This window comes from Tursiops truncatus, chromosome 10, assembly GCF_011762595.2.
Source record: "Tursiops truncatus isolate mTurTru1 chromosome 10, mTurTru1.mat.Y, whole genome shotgun sequence".
Classification (NCBI taxonomy): domain Eukaryota; kingdom Metazoa; phylum Chordata; class Mammalia; order Artiodactyla; family Delphinidae; genus Tursiops; species Tursiops truncatus.
Window position 1 is genome coordinate 11,682,387 of NC_047043.1, and position 23,338 is coordinate 11,705,724.

General features: G+C 43.9%; 1 protein-coding gene across 7 annotated transcripts in view; it reads left to right on the top strand.

Moving 5' to 3' along the window:
* The window catches only part of JARID2 (jumonji and AT-rich interaction domain containing 2), a 242,835-nt gene that overhangs the window by 58,350 nt on the left and 161,147 nt on the right, over nt 1-23,338 (top strand). Inside the window, exon 2 of one of the 7 annotated variants that reach the window (XM_033863846.2) lies at nt 20,757-20,965. The exons of the other annotated variants lie outside the window; for them this stretch is intronic. The gene's annotated coding sequence lies outside the window, so the exon portion shown is untranslated. The remainder of the gene's footprint in view (nt 1-20,756; nt 20,966-23,338) is intronic. 7 annotated transcript variants of the gene reach the window in all.

The window sequence follows — 23,338 nt, forward strand, 5'->3', positions numbered from 1 at the left end:
TTAAGGCAAACCACAAATGGTACTCTGATTCAGCTTGCAAAAAAGTAACTTTTTTCAAAAAAGTAACTTTTTTCTCTGGTTTTTTTTTTATAAGATAAAATGTGCTTTTTCTTTAAATATCTCAGGGTCTGAAAGGGAGTTTGTAGTGTAAATATTTCTTTAATAAGTCACTTTTAACAGCATGAAACTTGGGGAAATTTCCCCACATTTGGACCGTGTCCCTGAATTGTGTCACCAGAGGTGTGGCTTTTGGCATTGACATGTATTTAATTTGGGTGGCTACTTTCCAGTTTAACCCAGTGAGTTGTCACAACTGCCCCTCCCCTCTTCTTTTTAAAAACAATTGTAAATCAGTTCAGATTTAAAAAAAAAAAAAAGCACTGTTGTAAAAGTTCATGTAAATGGAAGCAATATTGTATCTAGGTCCCTTACTGGAATGCCTTTGAGGTTCGTACATGTTGTGTGTACCAGTAGTTTGTTCTTCCCTTTTATGGCTAAATAGTCTGTTTTTCTTTTTTCTATGCCTTTCTTTTTCTGTCTAGTTCTTTCTGTTTTTCTTGTCTTCTCTTATCTTACCTTCTCAGATGGTCTGGTCCTTCCATTATTTCACAGAGAGTCCATTTCTTAACTGGGCATGAAAACAAGCTTTAGTTTTCACACAGACTGGAAAAGCCAAGTACCTGGAGTGATGATCCAGCCAGATTCCATGCTCACCCCTCCAGATGAGGGGAAAAAACAAGCAAATGTATCAACAGACCCAGCCTTTGTTCCTTAGCATCAGAGCTGGGAGTAAGCCCTGGAGTTCTGACTCTCCTTTCAGCATCTTTCCCTTAAATCAGGCTGCAGCGTCCAATTCTACAAAATATGTTTTTTTTGCTTGTGTTAACTTGTTTTGAAACTTAGTTTTTGGGGAAGAGAATTCAGTGCTGAATGTCACAGAGCTCAGTGCCGGGCAACGGTCTCCTACGTCTGTACCTCTTTACGTCCCTTCTTTTGATCAGAGGGGAGAAGTGAGCCAAAGGGACTCCAAACAGAGAGGAACCACGGAGCCTTAGGTGCAGCAGACTGTCTCCTGACCTCTGCTGCAGTAGTTTTCATCAGTGAGAAAGTGCCATTCTGGTGGATCTGTGTGCCTGGTTGGTGTGCACTGTAACTTCTCATTTTCTTTCTTATACGAAGAAGGTGCTATGTTGAGAGCAGGTGTCCTGTGTGGGGCGTGGGCGGGGTTGTGGCCTGGGCGGTGGCTGGGTTGGGAATCCGGAAGGGTGCTAGCTCCACCTACTCCCGGAGCCTCTGCGAGCCTCTGCGTAAATACTGGGAACTGGGGCGCAGGTCTCACAGAGCTGGCATTTGTACCTCCTTATTGTGGCCTCACATTTTCAGGAGAGTCAGCTTTTCTGAGAAATCTGTCAAAACTGAAATGACAGAATGCTGCTCAAGTCAGAGCATGCGGTTATTGGTGCTTCAGCAGAATGTTGTACGTCCAGGTGCAGCGTTGAGAACCACGTCTGTCTAGTTCGTGAGGTGATGCACGAACTCGCAGAAGTGTGTCTTTTCTCTGTGGCACTAGTTTTTTGACTTGCAAATCTGGGGAAGAAAGTTAAGTAGCTTGAAAGTAAGTGGACTTGGTGGGAATGTTCCTTGGTGATATATAGGAACTTCACTGCATTTTAAGAACTTATTATTAGAAGGTTAATTTCATCTCACTTGGGCTTTTTCAAAGCAGTACCCGCAGTGCATTTGTCATCTAAGCCTTTCCCCGAATGGCAGGTGTGAGGCTTGCTAATTACCTTAGTCATTAGCTCCCCAAACAGCCTCAGACCTGCTGCTCCCGAAGCCCTCATGGAGGAACCCCTCTTTGTTTCTCTTCATTATCTTGTTTGGGGAAAAAATGCTGTGTTTGGATTCATGGTATAGCCAATATAAGTGATTCTAATTCTGGGTAACAGCTATGCAGACGGTAGGGTTCACAGGCGAGGACCCCTGTGAGGCTTCCTGAGGTCAGCACCGTGCTGAAGGTCACTGAGGCAGTGAGTGGCTTGGCCGGACTGCAGTTTGGGTTCTGCCTGTGGCTCCCTGGCTGGCCCATGCCATGCTCTCCCCACTTGTGTTGCTCTCCTGCTAGGTATTCTACCACATCGCCCTTTTATTTCTAGCACGTACCACTATCTCAGATACCTTACTTGTTATTTACTTGTTGTTTTAGAATATAGAAGCAGGAAGCTTTTTTTTTTTTTTTTTTTTTTTTTGCGGTACGCGGGCCTCTCACTGCTGTGACCTCTCCCGTTGCGGAGCACAGGCTCCGGACGCGCAGGCTCAGCGGCCATGACTCACGGACCCAGCCGCTCCGCGGCATGTGGGATCTTCCCGGACCAGGGCATGAACCCGCATCCCCTGCATCGGCAGGCGGACTCTCAACCACTGTGTCACCAGGGAAGCCCCAGGAAGCTTTTTGTTCTTGCTCAGGTCTACCTCAAGCACCTAGAACAGGGCCGGCACTGTACTTCCTAAGTGAATGAGTACATAGTACTTTGAGATTTGCTGTAGTTCACTTTGTGACTTGTGGTGTAAGATTTCTCATAGGCAGGGCTTTAATCCAGTAAATGATATTGAGAAGTAAGAGCCATGCATTAGATGTAACTCATATGGTTTGTTTGGTACTTGTGTGTTGAGGCTGAGAGGCCCCTGGAAATACAGTTGAGGCCTCTTGGAGTGGGAGGAAAGAGGAAGCTTAAATTTGCAAAATGCCAAAGGGAACCCAGAGATGTCAGAAATAGATCTTGGAGGAAGAGTTTGCGGACTGTGAAATAAATTGGCAGAAATTATTTGTGAACTATTATTCCTGGTTTCTAGCGCGTGTTGGTAAAGCAAAACATCTGCGTACCTGGCCTAGTTTGTTTGATCCTGGCTGCCACCGTAAAAGCCTTTCACAAGAAACACAAGAGTGGCATGCTTGTCTAAAAATCATCACTGTATTTTTGTAGATTGATTCTGTTGGAAAGAAGAGCTTAGACATGTTTTTATTACAGTCATCACTTCTTTAAGACGCCAGCTAGTGGACAATCTGGAGGACTACAGAGGGTCAGAAACAGTGCGTTTGGTCCCTTAGAATTTTGTTTGATTGACTCGATTATGGGCGGCTTAGCAAAGCGGATGCCTTACTTTCCCCCCATCGATGTCAGCTGGCCTCCCAAGGTAATGAGAAACGACTGTGTGTAGCCGCATCTCGAAGCATTATATTTTCAAACGTAACTTTGGTCTTTAGCCGGGGAGGCATAGCAGAGTCAGTAAACCCTAGAGTGCGGAGTGGACTCTGGAATTTTGACCTACACCATTTGTGTATTTTGGAGCGGCAGTGTGTCCAGAGTGCAGGTGGAATACCTTCATAATTAGGATGGGGTTTGGCCAAAATAGATGAAGTGTCTTCTGCTGCTTCAGCCCCCCCATTTGTTGTGCTGGTCCTGAGTTCCTTGAAGAAACAAGTGGAATTTGTGCCCAGTTCTTTTATGTCTAATTCAGTTTGAGTTTTGAGTATAATACTGTAACCAGAAGTGGGAAAGGGCTTTAATGAAGCAAGTCCCTTGGGGTGTATGCCAGCTGGGCCCAGTGTGCTGTCCATACACCAGCACCTGCTGGTTCTGACTTGGAATCTGATTTCTTTATGGCTCCAAAATCTACGAAAGAAGAAAGTGATGCTTTAAAAATTAATCTTCTTTTTATCTTTAGATTGATTTCCTAGTGATGGAGGACTTAGTAAGCTGGAGCCGGAGATCATTCATATGGGTCCTGCTTTTGTTCAGTTCCATTCCATAAATATTTTGTTAAGTGTTTTCTCAGCTAATACCACAAGTACAACTAAAACGGTGACCTCTACACACTTTGATTCTAAAAAGAGAGCTGCTTGCTTGAGAAGCTCTATGAAATACAGATTCTGTTGTTATTTAGCCAAGGGTCCCAGTTAGGAATCTTTTATAAGAAAGATTGTTTCTGTAATAATTTTCAGGTTTGTTGCTGAGGACGGTAGATTTCCTTATGCTTTGCAGTGCTTAAAAGCGAAGACATTTTGGGCTGTTCTTGGCAGTAATAGTAGTGGTATGACAGAAAAAGTGGAGAGCCACCTTTATTTCCCCTTTTCAAGTACTGGAAGATGCTGACTAGCATTCCCAGAGAAGCAGCACATGTTTTAGTGTTTGCTGTGCCTGTGGGCCAGGCGACAGAGAGCGGGAGAGGTGCTGAATGGGCTGTGCCTGGAGCCTTTCTCTAGACCAGCACCTCATGTGAATTTGGGGTGAACCCCTAGGCCACAATAGGGTCATTGCTATTGCATGAAGCACTTGAAATCAGTGAGACTCGTTGTTGGAGACTGTGGAAAATGAAGAATTTCCCTCGTTGCAAAGATTATCTGTCTGTCTTTCTCTCTGTTTATCTATCTTTTGGAAGGTCATTATTAGTGTCTTTATTTTTTTTAACCTTCCCTCCTTCCCTCCCTCCCTCCCTCCCTTCCTTCCTTCCTCTGTGTTGGGTCTTCATTGCTGTGTACAGGCTTTCTTTAGTTGAGGTGAGCGGGGGCTGTTCTTCGTTGTGGTGCGCGGGCTTCTCATTGCCGTGGCCAGCAGAGCACAGGCTCTAGGCGCTCGGGCTTCAGTAGTTGTGGCTCGTGGGCTTAGTTGTTCTTAGTTGTTCTGCAGCATGTGGGATCACAGCCCTGGACCAGGGCTCGAACCCCTGTCTCCTGCATTGGCAGGCGGATTCTTAACCACTGCACCACCAGGGAAGCCCCATCAGTCTCTTTAAAGAGCCCAGCTGTTGTTTAGTTTTTTTGTTTTGTTTTTTTTAGTAGATTTTATCTATCTAGATATCTACCTATTTATTTATTTTTGGCTGTGTTGGGTCTTCATTGCTGCACGCGGGGCTTTCTCTAGTTGTGGCTAGTGGGGGCTACTCTTTGTTGTGGTGTGCGGGCTTCTCGTTGCGATGATGGCTTCTCTTGTTGTGGAGCTCGGGCTCTAGGTGTGTGAGCTTCAGTAGTTGTGGCTCGCAGGCTCTAGAGCGCAGGCTCAGTAGTTGTGGCTCGCGGTCTGTAGAGTGCAGGCTCAGTAGTTGTGGCTCGCAGGCTCTAGAGCCCAGGCTCAGTAGTTGTGGCGCATGGACTTAGTTGCTCCGTGGCATGTGGAATCTTCCTGGACCAGGGCTCAAACCCGTGTCCCCTGCATTGGCATGCGGATTTGTAACCACTGCGCCACCAGGGAAGCCCCTCTTGTTCAGTTTTTAAGAAACCTTTGAAGCAGTGTGGTTTGGTTAAAAGGATTGCTTGAAGCCAGATGACTGTGTTTAAATCTCAGCTCTGCCTCTAGTGGAATGACCTCGGGCAAGTCATTTAGCCTGCCTGCACCTCAGTTTCCTCACTTGTAAAAAGAGGATAATAGTAGGACCTTTGCCTTAGCGTAACTGTGGGATTTAGATGAGTGTATGTGGTTTAGAATGCACCCCTGTAGACACTCTTAAGTATTAGCAGTTGTGATTTTTATACATCCTTTCCCCACCAGTTATTTATAATTAGAAATGGTACGTTGCTCAGCATTTAACTTGATTCTGTTAATTAGCAATAGAATTTTTAAAGTCAGAAATAATTTCTTCCTGTCCCCCTATGAAAGCCCCTTCAGAAAGGGGGAAGAAACAACTCTTAGAAACCAGTTCAGAAATAAATCTTATCTGGGAAATGTAGAGACAATAGCACGTGTCAGTTTTTTTCCCCTTTTACTTGAAAATGCAAGTCTTAGGATGATAGTTGGGCTTCTTAGGTGGTTATGGTTTGCTGTGGCTTTGGGAGTCATTTGAAGGTGATGAATGGATTTGTAGTAAAGATACACTTTAATTTGAAATCTGAGATACTCAGCAAACATTGCCCTGAAAGTAATTTCCCCCAAAACCCCCCAAGAAATTTTTACCTTTACTTTAGTAAACTTGGAGGTTTGCCTTTTGAACTTAAGTTTTGCCCTGCTTATAAGATCAGTAAAGATGAGTTTTCCCAAAGGTAACCAGGGGGCTCAGAATCCAACCAGAGCGTGTCCTCTGAATCCCTGAGGTGTTGGGTTGGAATGTAGTTTTTGTTTGAATTAACTTCTGCTGTTGAAATGGCCGTGACTGCCTGGGTATTTGTTCTAGGCCCTCCTACCTATGCCCCCTTCATTCACCCCTCTTCACCCCCAGGGTAGGTGTGCCCCTGGCGGGGATTAATTACCTTCAGGGCACCACATAAAGCTGGGGTGTGCAGAGCTGGCCGAGGGCAGGGCTAGGGGGGTGTCGATCCCCGTCGGGTCTCTTTTCAGTTCCCGTCCTGCTCCCCCAAACTTGTGTGCTTAGGCCTCTCTTTCCCAGCTCTGCTCTCTCCACTGTGTCTCAGCAGCAGACGAGACGAGAAGCTGCAGAGGGAGGCAGAGGCAGCCGGGGTCTCCCAGGCTGCGTGGAGGCTCGCTGATGGTCCCGGGCGTTGAGCTCACCGCCCCCCACTCCCCACCGCCCCCCCCCCGGCTGTGAGAATGGGAGTGATTACTTAGACAGCTTGCTCTGCCTTTGTGTTTAAACTGCAAAGGAAAAGCTGAAGTCCAGGACTGGGCCGGGGGACGAACGGCTGTAGCCAGCCAGCATTTTGAGAGGGAAAAGGAGAAAGGAACAAGGAAGGTATAGGGAGCTGTGCCCTGGCTGCCCTGGTGGGGTGTGCTCTCCAGCCATGCCTCCTTCTGGAAGAGGCACGTTGATGTCTGTTGTAGGGTACCTGGGACCTTTTTCATACCCAGCAAGAACTGTTTGTTTTCCGGCGACAGGAGTAGAAAGAAGCAGCTTGCTTTCAGCGCTTCTAGCTGCTGCATAGTTGCTGGGACGTGGAGGCTGGGAATCACATGCTCTCAGAGCCTGTCCTGATGTTCCCCAGAGCCACCCCCCACCCCCTCTTTAATATGAGGCATCTCAGAGGAGCTTCCTTTGGGGCAGGCCTGATTCCCGGGTATGACCGTGCCAGGGCTGGCCAGCCTCATTAGAGAAGATTTTTGGGAGCAGAGACAGTGAGGGATGGGAAAGGTAACAAAAACCTCTTGGGATTCCCGGATTGCTCAGGATGTTATAAACAGTAAGTGCTGCCTTTGATCTTGGAGGGTGGTGTGGGGCAGGCAAGAGGCGGGGGCTGGTTACTGGGAAGAGAAGCTGGAGCCAGACAACCATAATGGCCTGTCCAGCGGCTGCTGTGAATCCCAGTGGCAAAAGGCTCTCTGCTTGCCACTAATTTCTGTTTTCTTTGCTGTGGTTGGCTTTATTAGAAGGGCATAAGGAAGCAGCCTAGACATTCAGTTCTAATCAGTTTTCTGAGCTAAGAGCGGGGAGAACGAAATCAGGCCTTTGGTGATGTCAGAGAGAGGATGACTGGCTTTATGGCTTATTTACTTTCTTGGGTGTGTGGAGAGATATATATGGAGTGTTAGAAATCATCAAAGGGATTCATGAGACTAAAACTCAGCCTTTTCCTTCTTTTTGGAAACCTGGGACCAGTGAGGGGCTGCTGCCTTAAACATTATTTTCAAAGGGTGCTTCTGACAGTCATTGTCTTGTGTGTAACCTTTTCCTTTACTTGGTTTCAAGCTGGCTTTTATGTGCGTGAGTGCGATGGGTTTACCTGTCTTTGGTTTATGCAACAAAATTTGGAAATGGGGTCTGTACTGGAGAGTAGCAGGGAAAATATAACCTGCAGATGGCCCCGCAACTTTCTATGAGGAAAAACCTAATCAACAGCTGCAAATTATGTTAATTTAATGCAATAATCAAGCTTCTTGCATCAGCCTCATTTCGATTTCAGAGAATTTCAGCCCTGTGACTCTTTCCTTCTGTGAACTGGAGCTGAGCGCTGAGATATTTCAGTCACACCCTAGTTAGGGAGTGTATCTATGGATCTACAAGTTGGTAATTTCAAGCAGACACAGCTATATTGTTAGAGCTTCGTTAATTTGAGCTCCCCAGATTCTTCCATTCTCACAATATGTTTTCCAGTATGTTTCAAATAATTAAAACTTCGTAGTTGCCCCCTTTTTAGCATGGTTCGCTTACGATCCCGTGCGTGGATGTATAAGGAGAAAGATGACAGGAAGGAACTGTGCTTGGGGAGGCTTGTGAAGAGAATGGAAAATGCATTGCTGTGTTGATCCCCCCGCAATCCCAGTGACTTAATATTTAATCAGGACACAGGTCAAGTCTTGGTTATGTAGCAGGAGTCCAAGTTAGGCCAACCCTGTTTTGTTTCCACCAGGACTGACTTATAAGGAAAAAGGAAAACCTTGCATTTAATTAGGCAGCTCATAGGACCTCTGGGTGAAAATAGGAAAAATACAGTTTAAGAGCCTCAGTGATTGTATGCTAAATACTAATTCAGAGTGGATTGGGATCTGGGAAGTGAGGAGTGTTACTGTGTAAGTGGGTTGAGGTCTGTAGAAGATGAAATATTGACTGTTCAGTATCAACAGGCTACATAAATGTGATCTGGAGGTTGTTTTGAACCCTAGGGTACTTTAAACTCATCTGGTATTCATTACAATGCATCTCCTCAACAAGATGAAACTGTATAGCTAATGACATAAAATGTTTCCTCCTTATCTAATCAGGAATCTTTCTTGAGCAGCTAGATTAGATGTTGTTCAGAATGGATAATATAGGAAATAATTACTCACTGTATTTCATTTGTGGAATTAACCGTATGGCCTCTTAACATATACTGCTTATGGACATAAAACCAGCGAAGAGCAGTCTCTGGTATCTTTTGCCAACGGCAAACAAGAATACGATACTGTTTTTTTTATTTTGTTTTTTAAATCTGCATGTGAACTATGATATGCAGTTTGGAATTACTTTATGGTTTTGGTGCCTTTGCCCATCTTGTTGGTGGAGTTTTATGAAGTTGTAGTATGTGAACGTGGGGGAGGGGAGGCAGTGTATCATAATGAATAACATTCACTCAAGAGAGTACATGTTGTACAAGGCAGTATGATGGGCACTCCTTTGCCTGTTGTGAGCACGTTGAAATTGCCGGAAACTTACAAGATAATTTTGAGAAGAAAATAACTAGATTTCATTTGCCTTTGATTTCTGAATGTTACCAATTACAGAGGACCTGAGCCTGGGCCGATTCAAACTATTGGGTTGGCCAAAAAGTTCGTTTGGTTAGTGAATACACTGTTCAATAAAGTTCTTGCTGAAAATGAAAAATGTGTCTTTTATTTGTACTTAAAAAGTGAATGAACTTTTTGGCCAACCGAATACATTGAGTTTTGCTGTCATTGATATAATCATCCCCATTCTTTTATTAAAAAACAAGTTTGTTTATTTATTTTTGGCTGCGTTGGGTCTTTGTTGCTGTGTGCGGGCTTTCTCTGGTTGCGGCGAGCGGGGGCTCCTCTTCGTTGTGGAGCGGTGGCTTCTCTTGTTGTGGAGCATGGGCTCTAGGCGCACCGGCTCAGGAGTTGTGGCCCACGGGCTCTAGAGTGCAGGCTCAGTAGTTGTGGCACATGGGCTTAGCTGCTCCACGGCATGTGGGATCTTTCCGGACCAGGGCTCGAACCCGTGTCCCCTGCATTGACAGGCAGATTCTCAACCACTGCGCCACCAGGGAAGTCCCACGCCCACATTCTTGTTGTAGGGATAAAGGGCAGTGCCATCTTTCACCTCAAGAAAAAGGAGATCGTAAAAATGATTCTTAATAGTTATTTGTGAGTTGTCTACTCTGTGTGTTAACTGTGACCACATGAGTGTTGAGGATATTAGTTTCAGAACACATTTTGTTACTGTGAAAATGCACGCTTACCCAAGGATTAAGTCACTTCAAATGATGTTTGACAAGGAGATATTTAACAAGTTCTAAAATTCTTTTGGTTGGGTCACAAGACACTTGGCTGTAGCTTTTTATTACTTATGCTGTCTCTCTACATTCAAGTATTGGAGGCAATGAAACCAGGCTGTCTGTTCTGAACCAAAGACTGGGCACCAGGAGACTTAACTGTTTCATAACTTGTCCGCAGAAGACACGTTTCTTCGGCATCTCATGAATAGTTCTTGTCTTTACAAAGTAATGACTGCGTTCTTTTTTGGATCAATGGCTAAGCAAAGTAACAACAGCCAAAATATTTTCTTGGAAGATAGGAGAAGTTAGTAATAATGGAGTATGAGTTAGAACTCTAATTTTATGATTGGAAGCGTTCTTAACTATTACAGTTGGTGTCCAGGGGTTGATGGGAAGGTGGGAAATCTTCATTGGGCCAGACTGGTAGAATGAAAAATACGGAAGTGTAATTTCAGACATACCAAGAAGCAGATAGAATAATATGATTGCTTGTGGGACCTGAGTTTTCAAGAGACAGTAAGAACAAGGGGAAGGTGTGTGTGGGACCTGTGGTTGTGATCTTACACCCGGTTGAAGAACAGGATGCTCAGAGAGTAAGAGCTATATTCATTATTCTGTGGACTAATTTAGTATTGCTTTGCAATGGCCTACCAAATATATTAGCCTTCAGCGTATTTCCCAGTGCCTAAGAGGCTCCAGGTAGATGCCGAGGTATGTGCTTTGAGTAACATCCTTCACTTGAGTCCTTTCCTTTTTTGCAGGGTTGGAGATACTAAAAAACAGCACCTACCTTGTAAGTATTGAGTGAGTTTGAATCACACGACAGATGCTTAGAATAGTACCTGGCATATGTTGAAAGTGTTCAAGGACTATTTCTAAACCGAAATCCTGGGCAGTATCTTCAGCCAGCAGTCAGGGAGTACCTGCGTCAAGCCAAGGCCGAACCAGACTTTCTCTCTCTGTCATTTAGCTAAAAAGATAGCTTTGTACAAGGTACCTGCAACATTGGGGGTTGGTGGTACCACTGTGCCCCCGGGGGAGACTTCAGGATAGAGACGGATAGATGATTTCTTGGCTATTTCCAGATTATGTCTTAAAATAACCCCCCCCCCGCAAATTCCAGAATATCAGACATAACCATAATATAAACATAACGGCATACTCTTAAACCAAAGAGAAAAATTCCAAGCTGTTCTGAATTATCTGGTTCATTTGAGATTGGACTATGTGATTTGGTCGTGGCAGGCTCATTCTAGAACTTCAGTGCGGTTAACTCAGTTACATGCTAAGGTATCAAGCACCAGGGCTGTAGTTTGCTTTTCCCCACAGCATGGTGGTGGTAGATTTCCAACAGATTCATTCTGGCTTTTTGTCTTTTCTGCTCCCCTGGGCTGTGGTAAGGAACCTCTTAGATCTGAGTGGGTGGTGGGCTTTTGCCTGCTAGGCAGGCCAGCACAGCCTGGTTTTCCACATGCATTTCTCGCCTTGCTTTGTGCATCCATTAAGCGTATCTGAATTGTGTAGGAGTAGCTATTTCGTGTTCTTCGCTCTTCCTTTCTTACACTCTGACGAATGAGCTGGGGTGGTGTGTGTGCGTGCTTGCATGCATGTGTGCGCGCGCGTGAGTGACTCACCGTAGCCTGGCTTGGGCGTGCTGCTGCACCAGAGAAATCCTGCCCCCACCCGCCCACCGGCCCGACTCAGCAGCTTTCACAGATCTCCGGGCGACTCTCTGCTACCCCTGAAGAGTCAAACCGGGGAAAGGTTTTCCGACACCTTTTGCCTTTCTTCCGTTTGTGGCCTTTCCTTGGGATCATGCTTTGTCTGGCATTGTAGAGCTCAAAGTTATTTCAAATGTAAAGGGAGCCACTCTAGCCACCTGTGAGCAATTGAAGCCTGGTCTGTATTGATATGCGCCATTGGTGTGAAATACACGCCGGATTTCTAAGACTTAGTAATATGAAAATAAAGCTAAGTCACTTGATTTTTTTTTTAACTGAATGAGTCTTTACATTTTCAAAAGTTTCACACACGATTCATATAGTCCCATAATAACCCCTTCCCCCCGACCCCCCCATGGCACCCCTTCCCTCTCCCTGCAGGCAGCCACTAGTTAGTTTCTTCTCTAGATCTTAAATCACTTGATTTTTATATTGACTCCATGTTTAAATGATAATATTTTGGACATATTTAAGTAAATTTTTTTTTTTTGCGGTACGCGGGCCTCTCACTGTTGTGGCCTCTCCCGTTGCGGAGCACAGGCTCCGGACACGCAGGCTCAGCGGCCATGGCTCACGGGCCCAGCCCCTCCGCAGCATGTGGGATCTTCCCGGACCGGGGCACAAACCTGCGTCCCCTGAATCGGCAGGCGGACTCTCAACCACTGCGCCACCAGGGAAGCCCCTAAGCAAAATATTTTTGAAACCTCACCCGTTTAGCAGTTTTAATGTGACTATTTGATAACTTAAAATTATCGTGTGGCTCGTGTTGTATTTCTCTTGGATAGCACTGGTCTATTGTGTGCAAGAATCTTGGGGCACACCTGTGTCATTATGCTCTGAGCAAAGGGACATATTGAGGTATAATTAGTATGCAGTAAAATTTACCCATTTTAGGTATTCACTTCTGTGAAGTTTGTAAATGCCTTGAGTCATGTAACTATCACAGTCAAGTGCCCTTGTCAGGTGCCCCTTTCTAACCAGTGAGTTCTTTTCTGGATTTTCTGTGACTTTTCTGGAATGTCTTAAGTGGAATCACATAGCATTTAGCCTTTGAGTATGGTATAGTTTCTTCATGTATTGGAGATTCATCCATGTTGTTTGTATCAGAAATTGATTTCTGTTTATTGCTGAGTGTTCTCTTGTTGGCTATACCAGTTTGTGTCTTCATCATGGACGTTCACGGACATTTGGCTGTTTGCATTTTTTGGCAATTTTGAATGGAGCTGATACACACACATGTGTGTTTTTGTGAGGTTATAGTATTTATTGCTAGGTATTTATTGCTAGTGTATGTTTTAACTTTTTAAGAAAATGCCAATCTTTTCCAGAGTGACTGTGCTCTTTTTGCGTTCCACAAGCAGTGTATGAGGGTTCAGTTTTGCCCTGGAGGGTTCATTTGTATTTGGTGTTGTCAGCTTTTCAATTCTAGCCATTTTAATAGGTGTGTAGCAGAATCTCACCGTGGGTTTCAATTTGCATTTCCCTGGTGACTGATAGATGTTGAGCATCTTTTCATGTGTGTATTTGCCCATTTAAAATTGGGTTTTCTTATTATCAAGTATTGAGAGTTTTTTTTTAAAATATGCTGTGGATACGAATCTGTTACTAGATATGTGTTTTGTACATATGTTCTTTTTCTGTATTAGTTTGCTTAGGGCTGCTGTTACAAAGTACCACAGACTGGGTAGCTTAAATACTAAAAATTTTCTCACATTTATGGAGGTCAGAAATTGAAGACCTGGTTTGTCTTCTGAGGCCTTCCTCCTCGGTTTCTGGTCACCTTCTCCCCGTATGTTCACATCCTCTTTCCTCCGTACACGTCCAGACTTCATCTTCTTATAAGGACATCAGTCATAGTGGAGAAGGCCGCACCCTCATGACCTCATTTTAACTCAGTCACCTCTTTAAACACTGTCTCCAAATGTCAGTCATATTCTGAGGTACTTTGGGTCCGGCGGGCAGGGAGGGGTCACAGCTCAGGCCATGATATTTCTTAACATTCATTTTCACCAGTGGAACAGAACTGTGATTATTTGAATGAAGCTCAAATTATCAGTTCCTCCTTTTTGTATCCTGAGAAATCTCATGGCAAGGATTATCTCCTGTGTTTCCTCTAGGACTTCAATAATATTTTTTTTAATCAATACATTTGGGCTCTGACCACTTTTGGAGTTAAGTTTTTTTTGGTGCAAAGTATGGGTCAAAGGTGATTTTCTTTTTAAAATGAGTCTCCTTTTGTTTTTGTTTTAAAACTCTGTGCTCTTTGGCAGAGTAACCCATGCCCTTTGACAAAGCATTTCAACAGCACAGAAGGGAATAAAGTTATAAATTCTCCACCATGTCCAGTCTCTCTCTCTCTCTAGAGGAAATCCTTTCCAAGTTTTTCTCTGTATTTGTATGTGTGTATAATTTCATCTTCCTCCTAGCACAATTTTGAAACTTGCTTTTTTCACTTAATCCCAAAAGGCCCCTGAGTGTGTTGGGTTCCATTCCCAAAGGTTGAGACGGCTGCTGCTGGCTGGTGCTGGTTGGGTATCTGTGTTTTACACTGAAATCCTAAGTGGGAAGTCTGTAAGGAGAGGAGCTTGTGTGTCGCGGAGATCGCTTGTACCGGGCATGGCCCAGCTTTCATCTTCTTTTTCCAACAGCTGACTTAATCTTTCTTTTTTTTTTCCTCACTATTGACTGTCAGGCTTCCCGTTTTCAGTCCTTGAACAGATATCTCACAGGTCTATTTGTGTAAACCTATCTGTAGTTTTTGAGTGCATAGCTCCATAGGCTAGATGCTTCCAGGGGGAGTTGTGGGGTTTCCTCCACAGCTGGTCTTCTCTGGGTTCTGTCCCTCTGGTCCCTTCGCCCTGTTTCGTCCCCTGAGAAGTCGGCTTTGTTCCTGTTTTCTCCACAGGCCCCCCTACCTTCTCTTGCTTCCTCTTGAAAGGCTGTTTTCCTTCCTATCCTTTTTTTATGAAGACTTTAGAACCTATACCTTGTACCTGAGCACAGTGTTCCTGTAAACTTTGACTTTTATCTGTGCTAAGAAAGTTTGAATGAGACCCAGTGTCTGTGCATACACGCAAACAGTTGAAACACGTTTCATGAAACTTAGCCTTATGTTCATTACTATTGGTGATGTACTTAGATCTGTCCGGTTTTTCCTGATTTAATTTGAAAGAACGCTTGTCAGGAGAGCCGGTGTGTTGATTTCCTATTAGGGATCAACAGTCTAGAGCACAGTGTATCTTGGCTATTCACCGCTTGCCTTGATTTATGTATGTGTTTAAGCCACTTTCTCCCAGTCCCTGCTACACGGAGGCCCTTCTTCGTAACAGTGCTGTGTGTGGGAGGGGTTTAGGGGGACACAGTGTTCTTTTCTGTCAACTCTGTGCCTCGTTTCACTTCACAGTAAAGAGGAGTAGAGGGTCTTTGCTGGGCTTGGTCGTAAGGGGAAGTTCTGCTTTTTCCCACAGACTTTCCCCTCCATCTCAGTGGTTCTCAGTGTCACACAGGGATCCCTGGGGTTCTCAGAGTTCCTTTTTGGGGAATTCGCAAGGTAAAAAGTATTATTAGAGCAATACCATGGCATTGCTTTCCTGCTTCACTCTCGTCTCTCTCAAATGTGCAGCGGGGCTTTCTAGACACTACACGGTGTGAGAGAACGAACGCATCGGATTGAATTCTGTTATGAGCATCCAGGTGACTTCTGTTACACCAGACATTAATGAGGTTTGCCAAAGTGGAAGGCAGTGCCACATTTTTCAGTAAATTTTTTTATTTTGGAAAATATAACTTTCATCAGGATGTTATTTATGTTAATGTGTAGTGGTTTTATTTTCTAAGTGAATTAATGTATATTAAAATTTTTTCTCAGTCTTAATTTGAGTATCTGTCTATCAGTATCTAAATATCTACATCCCATGTAGTCAACAGCTCTCTAGGTCCTCAGTAACTTTTCAGAGTTCCAAGAGATCCTGAGACACAACAGGGTGAGACTTTTGCTGCTCTACTTAAAGGCTGTGTGGTTTAAAACCTTTTTTTTCTAGAGGAGCAAACACCTTCCCCTCCCCCCACCCTTTTAAACAAATTTATATTTATTTATTTTTGGTTGCGTTGGGTCTTTGTTGCTGCGTGCGGGCTTTCTCTAGTTGCAGCGAGCGGGGGCTACTCTTCGTTGCGTTGCGCGGGCTTCTCATTGTGGTGGCTCCTCGTTGCGGAGCACGGGCTCTAGGCATGCGGGCTTCAGAAGTTGCGGCACACAGGCTCAGCAGTTGTGGCTTGTGGGCTCTAGAGGGCAGGCTCGGTAGTTGTGGCGCATGGGGTTAGTTTTGCTCCGTGGCATGTGGGATCTTCCCGGACCAGGGATCGAACCCGTGATCCCTGCACTGGCAGGCGGATTCTTAACCACTGCACCACCAGGGAAGTCCCACCGTCCCCCTTTAAGAAACATTTTATTATAGGAAATTGCCAACCTATGCAGAAGTACTGAAAACCGTCTAATACACTACCACATACCCATTTCCTGGCTCCAGCAGTATCCAATGTGTAGTCAGTTCTGTTTCATTTATAATGTCTACTTCTACCCCTTGGATTGTAGTAAAAGCAAATTTCAAACATATCATTTAATGTGTAAACATTCTATTATTAAACTTAAAAGATGAGGATTCTGTTTACAGAAGACATGCCCAGGATACTGATAACATAAATAATAGTTTTTAATATAAAATAACTTGTCAGTATTCAGATTTCCTCTACACTGTCTCCTTTTTTTTAAACAAAAGGTTGGTTTAAAATAAGGTCTGTGCACTGAGATTGGTTGATTAAAAAATAAGTTTATTACTAATCTAATACCCCAGCCCTCGCCCCTGTAGTTTGTAATTTGTTGCAGGACAGGGTCCTTTGTCCTCAGGGTCACAGTTGTGTGTGGCCTCACTTGCCAGCGGCTTTTGGGAGAGATCTGAAACGCCGTGGATGGGGTTTTGCTTTGAGGAGAGACCTGGCCTTGGGCTTTTTCACATCTCATTTTCCCTTCTGACCAGTCTCCACTCCCTCCTCTGTGCCTTTTCACATTTCAGTCCCTCAGCTGCACTTTTTCGGGGGTGCAGATCTAGGTATGTGTAGCGTTCTATCGGCATCTGGAAACTAATGCAAGATCCTTATCTCCCGGGGTCTGTGAGTGCCGACACACATGGGTGTGTAGTGTGATTGAGAGAGCGGACTGTGAAATCCTGGTTGCCCACCTTGAGGGTGGGATCGGCACCTGGAGTCTTAGGTGGGTGCAAGTGTGAGCAAGGCTGAGTTCAGCACCGTCCCTTCCATTCTGATGCAGGTTGACCTGCGGTGCTTGGGAGGCTGGGCTGGGGAGGAGAAAAGAGGACTGGGAGGGAGAGAGGGCCCAGCACCCATGAGGCCTCTGGGAGGATCTTGGAGAAGCAGCCCCGGCTGGATGGTAGAAATTTGGTTCTAGGGCAGGTTTTTTTTTTTTTTTTATATATATACACTTAGAGATGAACAGGGCCTAAAAGAGGCCTTCTAACCTCTTTATTTTTACATTCTTACCCTTCCAAGATTCGGTGTCATTTCCTTTGTGAAGCCTTCTCCCTTCCGCCAATTAGATGTATCTTCCATACTGGTGTTAACTCGTTCTCATTTCTGTCACAACGCAAGTCACACAGGCTCTTAATTGTTTGTTTTCAGAGGTGCCTTTCCCCCTCGGTGCTGCCCTGGCCCCTGTTGATCCATCCTGTTAGCAGATTGCTGGTGAATATTTATTTACCACAGGCCTGGCTGTTCAGTAAATGTTGGCAGAATAAAAGACTCACCCTGAGTGAGAGAGTTCATGCCGGGAAAATTCCAGGAGGTGTGAGGTGTAAGGGTCAGCCCTCCTGCAACTCCCCATGGAGGGCCTTTCCATATGATGTGGGTCCTTGTAGGTCCTCACAAAAAGGTACACGAACTTTGCAGTGTTCTGAACTCATTATTTGGTGCTGATGAAAGGATTAAATGATTATATATGTACAGTGCTTAGAAAATGGGTAAAATCCATTGAAGGCTTACTCCCGTTTTTACAGAAGAGGGATTCGAAACATGAGACTGTTCATCCAAGTTGCCCAGCGTAATATTAACATTACCCCAGAGCCAGGACTGTGAGAACACAACGTACAGCCATAATGAGACTGTGTGCCCTGTGACCTCGAAGCAGGAGACTCATATTGTCAAGACACCCCGTCCCCCATTTCAGAGCGATAGCAGCGTGGGTTTTACGGGATGGGGTTGCTGCTGTTGTAGGATGGTTACTTGTCAGGTGTGTAGAGTGTGGAGACTCATCCATTAGATCTGTAGCTTGGAGGCTGTAGCCCAGTGACGATGGGCTGGGCACACACACACGGCCGGTGTACAAGAAGCCAGCAGGGAAAGCCGGAGAAGTGATTGCAGGCCTCCAAATGTGATGTCCTCAAAATGGGATTTTTGCTAGGTTCTCATCTTTCCCTTGGGACCAAAGAAGTATCTGTACACCCACTGTAAATCCATTGACTCAAGGAAGCAAACTAGGTCAGAAACAATTTAGGAACCCAGAGAAGCAAATCCGTGTATTGGTGCTTGAATTTAATGAGGCAGAAAGAAGTGTCCTTTGCATTATTTTGGGATCCCCCCTTAGCCCTGCAGTTCCCTTCTTTATCGTCCTCTTACCATCCCTTGGGACTCTGGCCTGGGGTTCTTCTGCTCTGTGGTTCCGAGTGATCCTGGGGGAGGGGATTGAAGGGCATGGGTGTGGGTGGAATTGGGGATGGATGGGCCTGGAGAAGTCAGTTGCTTCCAGGTCTGCAGGGCGTAGAGGTTGAGTTGACAACCTGCCTTGATCTAACAAAGGTTTGAGCACGAGGGAGGTGATGTGTTGAAGTGAACTCCTTAGGGTTCTGCCTCTTCACTCATGGCAGGCTCACAGTCCCCCAGGGGAAGGGTGTGTGTGTGTGTGTGTGTGTTGGCGGAACATACTGGACCGTATGATGGCCTCTTTTACTGTTCCATCCTCATTTGGGGGTGTGCCCAGATTAACTAGCATCTCCCTTTCATGGTTGAGAGTTTCCATCTTTAATATATAGGCTAAACCACTTACGCTCTGTGTACCTTGCGAAGGTCAGGCAGCTCATTTAGATTTGTCTTCCTGTTTCTAGAGTTGTTGTGCAGTGTTAGCAAAGTTACTGGGTCTTATTTTAAGATGTTTCCTTCTTTCTCTTACCCATGAAATACCTTTATTCTTCTTGGGGGAGGAAAATAAAGAACATGAGTCTAGTGCTAGGCTGTAAATGTTGTTTATTTTTTTGGGAAAAATTGTTTTTGTAGAATATTGGTGTAGGCTTGTGTCATTTTGTAGTCCTGATGATTCGAAACATTTACTTTGTATAGTTGTTGATGTACATCTCGGTGAAATAGATGTTTAGCAGCATCTTGTCTTCTACTTAACTTTTCCCGAGTGTTTTTTGGGTTTTGCTGTAATTAAACTTGGCATTCATTTAAGGAATACGTTGTGATTTCTTTAGCCATGACCTAGAGAAAATGACATGTATCTACTCTGGGAGTGAATTCTGGTAAGAACCTTTGTCCCTCAGGCCGCCTTTTTTTTTTTTTTAAATTTCATGAGTCAGACTGTAACTTTAAAAGAAACTGTAGGAGCTGTTCCCCAGGTTATTCACAAAATGAGTCTTTGTCTGCTTTTTCATTCACCATCTGGTTACAAAGCTAAATTGGAATCGTGCTTGTTTTAATTATTTTCTACTTGTGTGGCCAGGAGGTTATTTGGTCTGGCGAGGTTACACTATAAGCTCACGCTCTCATTAATACCGCCGCATCCACATCCTGCGCCAGCACCAGAATGGTTAAGTTGATCCACTTGTGTGGCCAGCGCTTGATACAACACAGTGGTCACGACTTAAAATTACCAGAGGAAATGTGGTGTCAGTATGTGGGTTTTCTTTTTTTCTTTCTCTCTCTCTCTCTTTTTTGTTTTAATCTCCAATAATGTTAATTAAGTACATTTTTCTTCCAACAGAAATATGATTATAAATGGCTTAGGTTGGCAGTCTTAGATTAGTGCATGGTGTTATTAAAGGGATATGGTGTACATTTCAAAAATTGGTATAATAAGAAAATATTCAAAACACATTTTGAACACTCCACAGCATGAATAATGGAAATAGTGTAGTCAGAAGCGTCTCCATTCAGTCACTGTTTTTGATGAATCAGCCAAAAGATGCAAGTATTGCAAAGAGGTAGTGTTTAATACTAGGAAAGTGACATCAAAAGATCTCTTAAAAGCTTTAAAAAATTCTGCCCTTTCCTGCTTGGGAGGGCTGAATACTTCAAAGCTTCAGTGTTTTTAGAAGGTGACTTAATTCAGAGTTCTGTGAAATACAGTTTGTTGTTGTAATTAAGTAATTGTTTCTTAAGATAGTCTGATAAGTGCTTACATATGCAACTTACATATTCATTATAATAGGTAGTGAAACGTACATATTCATTGTCTTGAGAAGTCAGTAGTGGTTCTGTCCTCCCCACTCCCCATTTAAAAAGCACGGCAAATGTGTAGTCTAATATAGGGAGAGGAAAGCAGAAAAAGCTTCTGCAAAAGTATTTAAAGTTGTCCCTTTGAGCAAGAGTTTATGAACCACCCTGCGACTTGGGAGCATACTTGCTAAGGTGACCCGCTACAAATGTATGTTCTGGCATGAGAGCCAGCGTTGGGTCATGGCCTAAAAAATTTGGAAAGGCTGGTAAAAAGAACTACTGCCAAACGAAAAACCAGTAGCTCTAACTTAGCCATTCATCAGTGTGTAGAAGGAGGAAGAAAGTGGGAGGATTAAAACGGCCTAGGAAAAAAAGGCCTGCCAAGAAGGATGACAATATTCATGCGAAATTACTTCGCTGATAATTTATCGATGTTTTACAGGATGGGGTTAAGTGGTTATTTGAGAAAAACAAATTGCCGATTTGCCTCACGAGTTTAATTTTTAAGATACACCTGAGTAGTAATTGGAACTCAAACTTGTCACACAGTTCTTTTATTAATGAATCAAAATACGTTGTGTAATAGTGTTAATGTAAGAGACCTTAAAGTTAAATCCAAATCTTTATTTTCATTTAATTAAATGGGCGGTTTTTTGCAGTAGCACCGTGGAGAAACAGTTTTATTATCTGGAAGGAGCAACATTGAAACCCCCTCTTCTGAAGTACACATAACCTCCCAGTACTTCTAAAGGAATATGTTGTTGTAGTGACCACACCTGAACTTCAGCTCCAGGAGAAAAGACCAAGATGTTATAGATTTGTTGGATGACTTGGTCTCTTGCCTGCCTGGTAGGCCTTCTGAGTTGTGGTAAGACTGGAGATTTTCACTCTTTAGCCCCTGCAGAGTTGGGAAACAGAACAATTCTTCGTGTGGATTTGCCCTGAAAGACAAACAAATCCAAACTGGGGAAATAGACATATGTTCTTGTATTTTAACACACATACACACGTACACACATGCACATGTTTCCTAAGCTTCTTCCCACTATCTTTTTTTTTTTTTTTTTTTTTGCGGTATGCGGGCCTCTCACTGCTGTGGCCTCTCCCCCGGATGCGCAGGCTCAGTGGCCATGGCTCACGGGCCCAGCCGCTCCGCGGCATGTGGGATCTTCCCGGACCGGGGCACGAACCCGTGTCCCCTGCATCGGCAGGCGGAGTCTCAACCACTGCGCCACCAGGGAAGCCCTTCATTTTTTTTAAGTAACAGCTTTATTGAGATATAATCCATGTACCATAAAATGTACCCTTTTAAAGCATAAAATTCTGTGGATTTTAGTATATTCACAGAGTTATGCAACTATCAACACTATCTAATTTCAGAACATTTTTGTCACCCCTGAAAGGTAGACCACACACCCACTTGCAGTCACTGCCCATTCCCTCTCTCCCCCAGGCCCCACCAGTCATTCATGTCCTCTCTGGTGCGATGGATATGACTGTTCTGGACATTTCATAAAAATGGAATTGTACAATATGTGGCCTTTCGTGCCTGGCCTTTTATTCACCCATCATCATGTTTTTGAGGTTCATCCATGCTGTACCACGAATCAGTACTTCACCCCCCCTTTATTATTATTATTTTTATTGAAATGTAGTTGTTGAAACCTGCAAGTTATAGGTGTACAGTATTACAGGTGTAAAGTTGTACACCTGTACAAGTGTACAATTCATAATTTTTAAAAAGTTATACCCCATTTACAGTTATTATAAATATTGGCTATATTCCCTATGCCTCCCCCCTTTTAATTTTTAAAAATTGTGATAAAATATACATAACAGAATTTCCCATTTTAGCCATTTTTAGGAATATAATTCAGTGGCATTGACAACATTCACCTTGTTGGGCAGCCATCACCACTATTGATTTTCCAGAATTCGTTCTTATTGCAAATAATATTTCATTGTATGAATAAACCATATTTTATTTATCCATAAATGACATTTGGTTGTTTTCATTTATTGGCCATTATAAATAGTGCTGCTATGAACTTTTGTATACAGGATTTTGTCTGGACAGAGGTTTTCAGTTTTTTTAGTTGGCAGTGGAATTGATTGGTCATGGTAACTACTTATGTCTTTTGTACATCTTTTTTTTTTGTTTTTGCGGTACGCGGGCCTCTCACTGTTGCGGCCTCTCTTGTTGCGGAGCACAGGCTCCAGACGCGCAGGCTCAGCGGCCATGGCTCACGGGCCCAGCCGCTCCGCGGCATGTGGGATCCTCCCGGACCGGGGCACGAACCCGTGTCCCCTGCATCGGCAGGCGGACTCTCAACCACTGCGCCACCAGGGAAGCCCCTTTTTTACATCTTTGTTGGAGAAATGTGTATTCCTGTGCCCATTTTTGGATTGGGTTGTTTTGTATTTTTGTTGTTGAGTTGTAAGAATTCTTTATATATTCTGGATACAGGTCCCTTATATGGTAGATGATTTACCAATAATTCCATCCCCTACTGTCATGAAAATAGGGATATATTGGATGCCCCTTTTTTCTCACATCCCTCTGAATGTGTTTTGGTATTAAGAGAAAGTGTTATAGCTAGCTTAGCATCCAGATTTGTTCAGGAATGTGCAGGTGAAAAAGAAAGGAAACGAAGTTGAGTTACATGTCAACAGAAATGAGATTCAGAGTTGGTGCCATAGTGTACAAATGCCTGGGGAATCTTGGGTCAAGGGAAGCATATACCACTGAGGTGGTAACACAGAGTTTGATCAAGTACCAGAGGAATCTGTTATCATGCAGGACATTCTGGAGAAGAGAGGAACTTTTTTGTTTGTTTTTGGTTTTTGAAAGTATGGTTTTCGGTATGGAAGAACACACAAAACCCATTAAATGGGCAGACCTTTAAAGTACTACAATGTTTTACAGTGGGAAGTCCATAGCCCCAAAGGAAGCCTTGCTTGGTGCAAGCAGAGGTGTTTCTCGGAATGTGTGTAAGTCTGTACGGATGTGCAAACAGGAATTGATCTGACAGTGTGAAGACATGGCAGCCTCCTCTAATTAAAGCCTCTTGATGACATTAAACTGTGTTGCTTAATTACAACAAATCATATATTAACAGATCACGTCTCTTAAGAGGCATTGTCAGTGTGCTGCATAATGGAAGAAAATTTGACCTTGTAAGTCGCAGGGGTTCCTTGGAGGTGATGGCTCTTGTTACCCAGGGGAATGTGAGCCACACTT